An 8815-nucleotide genomic window follows, 5' to 3' on the forward strand; every position below is an offset into this window, starting at 1 on the left:
TTGGTGTTTATATCAACCTACTTTATATTAAGAGTAACTGACCTAACAGCTGACGGTGAAGACATGGTATATGTATCTGTGGCCGACTCAATATCAGGATTCTACATGTAATATTTTCTAGGCCTTCAATTTGACATCAGGCCTATAATTTGGTAGAAAGGATTTTTCATTTCCTTAACTCTCAAGGCATCACTGAAAGGTAAGGCTGCTACCTGCGAAGACAGTCTTCTTTTTTTTTTTTTTTTTTTTTTACTGCTGGTGAAAACCCAGCCGTGTTGAGGGCGTCACTGGCACGGGTTAATATGTGATCTCGACATTGTAATGCTCATATGAGAACACCTTGTTCTATATCAACAAACCTATTCACTACTTCCTCCATACACCTGTTCACACTAGAGGCAGGGGTAATTTTTTTTTTTCCCTTAATGAACCACATTTATTAAAAATGACTAAGACTGTACATAAAAATCCAAGATCTCTAAAAAGCCTACGGGAGCTGTGGCATCGGGTTTTAGTTTCTTGACATTACTGAGTTGGGGTGGGGGGGATGGCAAGAGGGCAAAATCGTTTTCCTTAAACACGTTTCAAGTTAGTACAGAGTAGCTGAATACGTTCTTAACTATTTAAGAAGCAAACAGAATATTCCCAAACATCAGGGATGATGAGAGAACCAATCCCCCTGCCCCTGCAACTGTTGTCAGGTGATCTGGAAATTCTTTACAAAGCCAAAGCACCAATCGTGCATAATCTCAGACACGTATGTAGACTATTTGTACAATATATCCCACGTCATCCTACGGTATATCCAAGCACACACAAAACTATACACGGTAAAATTCTCTCTTTTTTTATTTTTTGGCGACTCCCTGGCGCCTGTCCTCTCCTGAGCCCTACTGACTACCCCAGCACGCAGCAGAGGCCTGGCAGGTGAGGCAATCCTGAACTAGGGGCAAATGTGGCTTGTGTCCAAAGCCTAGGAAGAATCTAAGTCAGGTAAAACCAGCACCTTCAGGGAAGTTTCTCCTAGGCGTAGCATCTTTTGTCCCCTGCAGAAAGTAACAGCAAAAAGTCCCCTGTTGAAGCTTAAGGGAGGCAAGGGTAATCTTGTGGGACCAAGTTTTTACCTGTGGGGCCTGGTTAGTGTCAGAAATGAACTCCATGGTAGGACCCCCAGCTGATGTTACTGAGAATTGCTTGGTGGGAAGATCCCCAAACATCTTGTGTCAGAAGTATTGTGAGTTCGGTAGTGGTGTAAGGGTGAAGGAGACACACACTGGAATGAAAGCGTGGTGGGTTTTGGTTTTTTTTTCCTACTTCGGTGAATTGCAGGGTGTGTGAATTATATCTCAGTAAAGCTGTTACAAATAACCTTGTTATAATTGCTCCTACTTAGAGATATGAAAGTAGGGAGGGCAATCATGAATGTGTCCAACTGGCCCGTTCATATGTATTATAGGACCCGCACCCCTGGACTCCCTTCCTCCACCAAATTCTACTTTGTCTATTTCAGCAACTAACCCCCCTTAAGTTACCTCATGGTACTGCTGTCTGCCAGCCAACCGTTTCCGTTGAGCTGCGTTGCCATCTAAATATGGCAATGTTTGTGTAATCACTTGAACGTCTCGTTGCATATTTGCCCTTGTTTATCAAAGGAGAGTGGAAAATGGAAAAATCAAGGGCTGATGTTAGTGATTTTGCATTTGAGACAAAGGAAGATACCATCTGGTAGGTCAAAAACAGTCAATTTGACGCTTGTTGAATTTAAGCAAGCCTGTCAACTGTATTCAATTTACTAAGGAAAACAGCACAATTTAAAACACGTGTACAAAATGCTGGCCCTCCATTGCCCAAGTTCGTGGCTAACAGGTAGGGTGAAGTGGTAACAGCAAAATGTGGAGACCTTTACAATTATGTTCATTAGATATTAGAATATTATTTTGATATACTGTCTTGTTTTTCTGATAATTTACTTTTTCTTTTTTCTCAGTGGTCCTTCCCCCTGTTCCAAATAGACTTCTTGGCAGCCATGCCTCAGGGAAGGGTTGTTACAGCATAGTGAAGATACCAAAAGAAGTCAATCCCTGGCCTTTGAGGTTTAAAATATGTTTTAGAAACCCAAGGCAGAGATTAAACTTTTGTGATAAGAAGCTTTTGAACTTCAAAAGCCAGAACCATCAATAACCCAGGGCATAAACTGATGCCATAACCACAGGCATATAAGAATATATGATCAGTCAGAGCCAGTTTTTCTAGAGCTTTTCTTTTCCTCAAAGAGTAGATAAAAGTTCCCTGAGCTTGTAAGGAGAAGAAAGAGCAGATGGGAGTTTACAGGCTGGTGAGCGCCTAGGAAGGAATCCTGTGGCCCAGTCTCTAGAGCGTATCTCTCGAGGTATAGGAGCCGTTGAGAAGAAACGGCCTTGCGGCCGGACCAGGCTGAGAGAGCCCGAGGCAACTTTCCTTGAGAGGCCGGGAGTCATGGCAGAGTGGGTGGTGCCCCCTGAGAGCGAAGGAGTAACGGAGTTCAGAGAGGCCTTCTTTTTCAGACATGGAATCATGACCACGATCATCATGGTCTGGCAGCTGGACACCAAACGGGAATAGGATGTCTTAGGAAATGCCAGCTCGGACTGACGTGACAGAGGACCAGGAGACATCCCAGTCTATCCAACCGTCCTCACTGGCACTCTCCAACCCCTGAGAAAGGGAAGGAGTGTGTACACGGGTGAACGTTGCAGAGAGGGGGGCTCGTAAACTGATCGGCATTGCCCAGATTTGACAGACAGGATGTGTTCACCATCGGGCAGATGAGTAGCTCCAAAGACAACTTGCCAAGGGGGGGAAATAAAAAGGTCACGCTTCTTGTACAGGTGAGTTTGGGGCCTTACATAAGCATCTATTATAACCGGGCTGAGAATCGGCATCAGCCAGCCTCACAGAGGGAACTTCACAGTCCCGGCCAGCTGTTGGCGACGATTTAGTGTGTTACAGGCTTCTTTTTCAAGGGAGAGACCAGCAGTGTTTAAATCCTCTCTTTACAAATTATTCAAGAGCATTGAAAAGACATTCGACAGTTACACAAGGTCCTGCTCGATCATTTGCATAATTACTACTAGCATATCTTTGTATCCAACATCAAAGTTAAATTTTCTCCTTACCGAATATCGTTTTAAGTCAACTGGATTGAACAAGGACTTTTGAGTTGCAAAGTTACACCAGAAAATTGAATTTGATTGTCAGCATTTAAATATAATCTATTTTCGATACTTTAAATATTCATATATACAGTGCATAACATTCAGACATAAAATCAAATTAAGCAATTATATCATACTTGAGACTTTATAATTCTTTGTAGCTGAGTTGTATCCCTTCCCCTCTTCCTTTCCTTCCAAACAAATAAAACATGTTAAGTATAAAGTTCAAATTTCAGGCATTCCACTTTCCAAAACACGTTCCAGGAAAGCCTTTCCAGGAAAGGCAAAGATTGGCTGAATGGGGAAATAACTTTCCTACTCACTCCCCAACCCAGCATATCTAAATAAAAAAAGGTCAAGCGACTGAATGAATCTTCCAATAGTTTATCTATCTGTATCGTGGATTTGGCCCATGCAATATGAATTAGGAATGGCTGGGGCGCCTGGGTGGCTCAGTCAGTTGAGTGTCCGACTTCAGCTCAGGTCATGATCTCACAGCTTGTGAGTTCGAGCCCCACGTTGGGCTCTGTGCTGACAGCTCAGAGCCTGGAGCCTGTTTCAGATTCTGTGTCTCCCTCTCTGTCCCAACCCACTCGCATTCTGTCTCTGTCTCTCTCAAAAATAAATAAACATTAAAAAAAAAAAGAAAAAGAAATGGAAAAATTCACTGGAGTCAGTTCATTTACTACCTTGAGCCAAAGGCATGGAAAAGTGGAAATAGGGGTGGATCTTGAGTGTACATATCAGGTTTTGGTTTCAGCTCTTTGTCATTTTATGTATTCGTCTTTGTACATATACATATATATATATATATATATATTTTTTTTTTAACTGGTTCTTTTTTTTAAAAAAAAAAATTTTTTTTTAACGTTTATTTATTTTTGAGACAGAGAGAGACAGAGCATGAACGGGGGAGGGTCAGAGAGAGATATGGAGACACAGAAACTGAAACAGGCTCCAGGCTCTGAGCTGTCAGCACAGTGCCCGACGCGGGGCTTGAACTCACGAACGGCGAGACCATGACCTGAGCCAAAGTCAGACGCTTAGCCGACTGAGCCACCCAGGCGCCCCTGTACTTACATATATTTTAAAATATTTAAAATTGGGGCGCCTGGGTGGCACAGTCGGTTAAGCGTCCGACTTCAGCCAGGTAACGATCTCGCGGTCTGTGAGTTCGAGCCCCGCGTCGGGCTCTGGGCTGATGGCTCAGAGCCTGGAGCCTGTTTCCGATTCTGTGTCTCCCTCTCTCTCTGCCCCTCCCCCGTTCATGCTCTGTCTCTCTCTGTCCCAAAAATAAATAAACGTTGGAAAAAAAAATTTAAATATTTAAAATTGAATTCAAACTATGTATTTTTTAAATGTTATTAAATTGTAAAAAACATCATGCATGCAAATGTGTTGTAAAACCTATACCGTTTGAAGAATATCGCTAAAATAAACGCTCGTGTGTGTACCATCTACCTTAGAAATAGACTGTTACAAGTATCTTTAAGGTGCTTATGAATCATCTGGGGATCATGTTGAAATGCAGATTCAGATTCTGTACGTGTGGGGAAGAGCATGAGATTTTGCATTCGTAACCAGCTCCCAGACAAGGCCGGTATCGGTGGTGCACAGATCGCACACTGAGTAGCGTGATCCAGGAAGGCTCCCATGAGTCTCTCCCTAATATCACCCCTGTTTACCCCCCTACGAGAAGCACTGTCTCAAATCTTCTGTCAATCACTCTTTGCTTTATTTTAAATAGTTTTACCATCTGTGAATGCATTTCTAAACATTATAATTGTTTAGTTTTGCCTGTTTTAAAATTTTATACAAATGGAAAAATACTGTGTGCATCCTTCTGTTACTTCTTTCTGTCTTGATTTCACTCAAGCTTATGTTTTTTTTTTTAATTTTTTTTGACGTTTATTTATTTTTGAGACAGAGAGAGACAGAGCATGAACAGGGGAGGGGCAGAGAGAGAGGGAGACACAGAATCTGAAATGGGCTCCAGGCTCTGAGCTGTCAGCACAGAGCCCGACGCGGGGCTCGGACTCATGGACCGTGAGATCATGACCTGAGCCGAAGTCGGACGCCCAACCGACTGAGCCACCCAGGCGCCCCTCAAGCTTATGTTTTAGAGACACATTCATGTTGGTGCACGGACCTGTACTTCACTTATTTCTGTTGAATGACTGTGCCCTATTTTATTCAGCCCTTTCTCCTGTCACGGACATTTGTGTTACTTCTGCTTTTTTGGTATGACAAACAATGTTGCTATAAGCATATTTCATAATGCAAGAGTGAAGGCATTTCTCTAGATTACATGCCTACTCATAAAACCACGGGTTCAACTTTTATTTAGTTATATTTTTTTAATGTGTATTTATTTTTTATATTAATTTTATTTATTTTATTTCAGAGGATTTGAAGTGGGCTCTGTGCTGACAGCAGAGAGCCCCATGTGGGGCTCGAACTTACCATGAGATCATGACCTGAGCTGAAGTTGCTTGCTTGGCTGACTGAGCCACCCAGGTGCCCCTGGGTTCAACTTTTAAAGTTGATGTCTAATTGTTGTCAAAGTGGTTGGTACAATTTACACACAACCATGACTGACACTTAGATTGTCTGATTTTTAATTTTTACTGTTTTGGAGGCTATAAAAGTGTATCTTGGGATTTTAATTTTCATCTTCTTAATTGCCAGTGAAGCTTTCAAATGTTTATGGGCCAACCAAATCCAGCATGTCTTATTAGCTGTGATAACTTGGATGCGTTGCTTTTCTTCTTTTCTTTTCTTCAGCAGTAAAAAGAAGAGAATGACATACACCACCCAAGACGCTGCCCTTTGGGGGAAGGACCTGCTATGGTAAAATGGCATTTACTTAGCTTCCTTTTAGATGGCATTTTGACCAGTACTGCTTTTAGGTCTAGGGCACTGGGGGATGCATCTCCAAATGATGCAGCAATCAATACAGAGATGATGGGTTCAGAGAAGCAGCCTGGGGCAAGGAGAGGGCCGTATCAGTTTGTTTAAAAAAAGAAACAGGGGCGCCTGGGTGGCGCAGTCGGTTAAGCGTCCGACTTCAGCCAGGTCACGATCTCGCGGTCCGGGAGTTCGAGCCCCGCGTCGGGCTCTGGGCTGATGGCTCAGAGCCTGGAGCCTGTTTCCGATTCTGTGTCTCCCTCTCTCTGCCCCTCCCCCGTTCATGCTCTGTCTCTCTCTGTCCCCAAAATAAATAAGCGTTGAAAAAAAAAATTAAAAAAAGAAACAAAACAAAAACACCTAACATTCATTGTTCTGTTGGAGGTCACTCCAATAGCTGTAGGTAAATTTCAGTGGCTTAACCAAATAGAGCACATATCTTATTCCTGTGTTAAACCAGTTAGGGGGCAGCTTTTCTCCACTAATTTAGGAGACCAGGCTCCTTCCCTGTGGGTCCACTATGCCCTAGGGTCATGGGGTTCCCCTCCCTTCCAGTTGGCAGCAGAGAAAATAGAGAGCCAAGAGGTCCTAACACCCACCCACTTCTGAAAAGTCTATGCCTTGAAATGAAATCTCTCTTCTGATCACATTTCTTTGGTGAGACCGACCGAGTCGCAGGACCGCATCCAGATGCAAGGAGTCCACAGAAATGTAATCCTGGGTTGGGTCGCCACCTGCCAGCTACAACAAGGCATTATGGAAGGGAAGCCGTAGTCATATACTGTGTTAGCCCATAATAACTCTCCACACCGTTAAGACAAACTTGTACCACCCCCCTCAGGCAACATGATGCCCCTGTTTGTGTTGATTCTCCTCTTACTGCTTATTTTATTTTATTTTATTATTTTTTTCTTACTGCTCATTTTTTTTTTCAACATTTATTTATTTTTGGGACAGAGAGAGACAGAGCATGAACAGGGGAGGGGCAGAGAGAGAGGGAGACACAGAATCGGAAACAGGCTCCAGGCTCTGAGCCATCAGCCCAGAGCCCGACGCGGGGCTCGAACTCACGGACCGTGAGATCGTGACCTGGCTGAAGTCGGACGCTTAACCAACTGCGCCACCCAGGCGCCCTGCTTACTGCTCATTTTAATGTAGATCACATACAATGCTGAAAAAGGATCAGGGATGTAGTTTTCTCACTTTTTGGGTTTTGTCACGCTCTTTCCTCTGCCAAGGACCTTCTCCCAGACTAAACTGTGGGGCCCTGGGAGAATTGCATACTGTGTTCACTTTAGAATTTAGTGCTAGATCGAAGTATGGGAATCAGTGCTTCCCAAACCTTAATGTGCACAGCAAGCACGTGGGGGTCTTGTGCACCTGCAGATTCTGACTCAGTAGGTCCGAGTCAGGGCCCAGATTCTGCGTTTCTCAAAAACTCTCGGGTGATGACAGTGCCACTGCTCCAAGGAGAACTTTCGTGTAGATGTCCATTCGTTCATTTATTGAACAGATCTCTATTGAGTGCCTACAAGATGCCAGGCATTGATGATACCACAGTGAATGGGAGGAATAGGAAGATAATTAGCCACTTCTCAGATTGAAAGTCTATAAATATTTGTTCAAAGTCTATATACTTGTTTATTTAAAAAAAATCTTTTTGTTTATTTCTGAGACAGAGAGAGACAGGGCATTAGTGGGGGAGGGGCAGAGAGAGAGGGAGACACAGAATCCGAAGCGGGCTCCAGGCTCTGAGCTGTCAGCACAGAGCCCGACGCGGGGCTCGAACTCACAAACCGTGAGATCATGACCTGAGCCGAAGTCGGTTGCTCAACCGACTGAGCCACCCAGGCGCCCCTCTCTATACTTGTTTATATAGTGAATAAAAATTGTACAGCAGAGCCATATCAGAGGTGTGATGCGGTTTTGGAGTGGCAGTGGGGGTTCGGAGCCGATGGCCAAGAAGGAATTCTAGAGACGTCTTTGGTGCAAAAAGGTGATTTTATTAAAGTATGGGGGACAGGAGCCCTGGGCAGAAAGAGCTGCACTGGGGTTTGGAGGAGTGACTGAGTATATACTGTGGAGTTGGGGGAGGTAAAGGCAAAAGCGAGGCCTTCAGGAGGACTTTCATATGCTAAAGAGGACTCTTAAGACATTGAAGGCTTAGCTATTGTCAAGCTAAGGTTGTTTTTCCCTCTAGCAAAACATTAACATGAAGAGAATAGGAAGTTCCCGGAGGAATGTTATACTCTGTATTTGCCACAAGTATTGGTCAGTGGGCTGCAGGTTATAAAAGAAATTAATTTTATTGACATTTCTTTCTTGCCTCTGTTCCGCACATCACTATGGAGAGGAGGGTGATGTTAGGGCTCTAGGAAACTGAGTCTGTAGGTTTCTGGAGATTGCCTTTTTTCTTGTAAATTATTAAAACAGTTACAAACTGATGGAGACCTGTCCTGCATGACTGTGATTTTTATCAGTTACCTTTTGTTTTTCTCCTTCCTTTGTTCTTGGGCAGCCAGCAGTGCCTGAGGAATGTCACACATACCCCACCTGGGGGTTGGGGGCCCTTTGCCCTCAACTTACCTTTGGCTCCCTCATCAGGCGCATTTAACTTTTGTATTTTGTCCCTGCCTTTAATGGTCTCAAAATGCTTTCCTTTTTTTCTGGCTTCTTATTCTCTCTTCAGGAGTTCTTATGTTTATACGTGTACC

Source organism: Lynx canadensis, chromosome D1 (genome assembly GCF_007474595.2).
Source record: "Lynx canadensis isolate LIC74 chromosome D1, mLynCan4.pri.v2, whole genome shotgun sequence".
In the NCBI taxonomy this organism is placed as follows: domain Eukaryota; kingdom Metazoa; phylum Chordata; class Mammalia; order Carnivora; family Felidae; genus Lynx; species Lynx canadensis.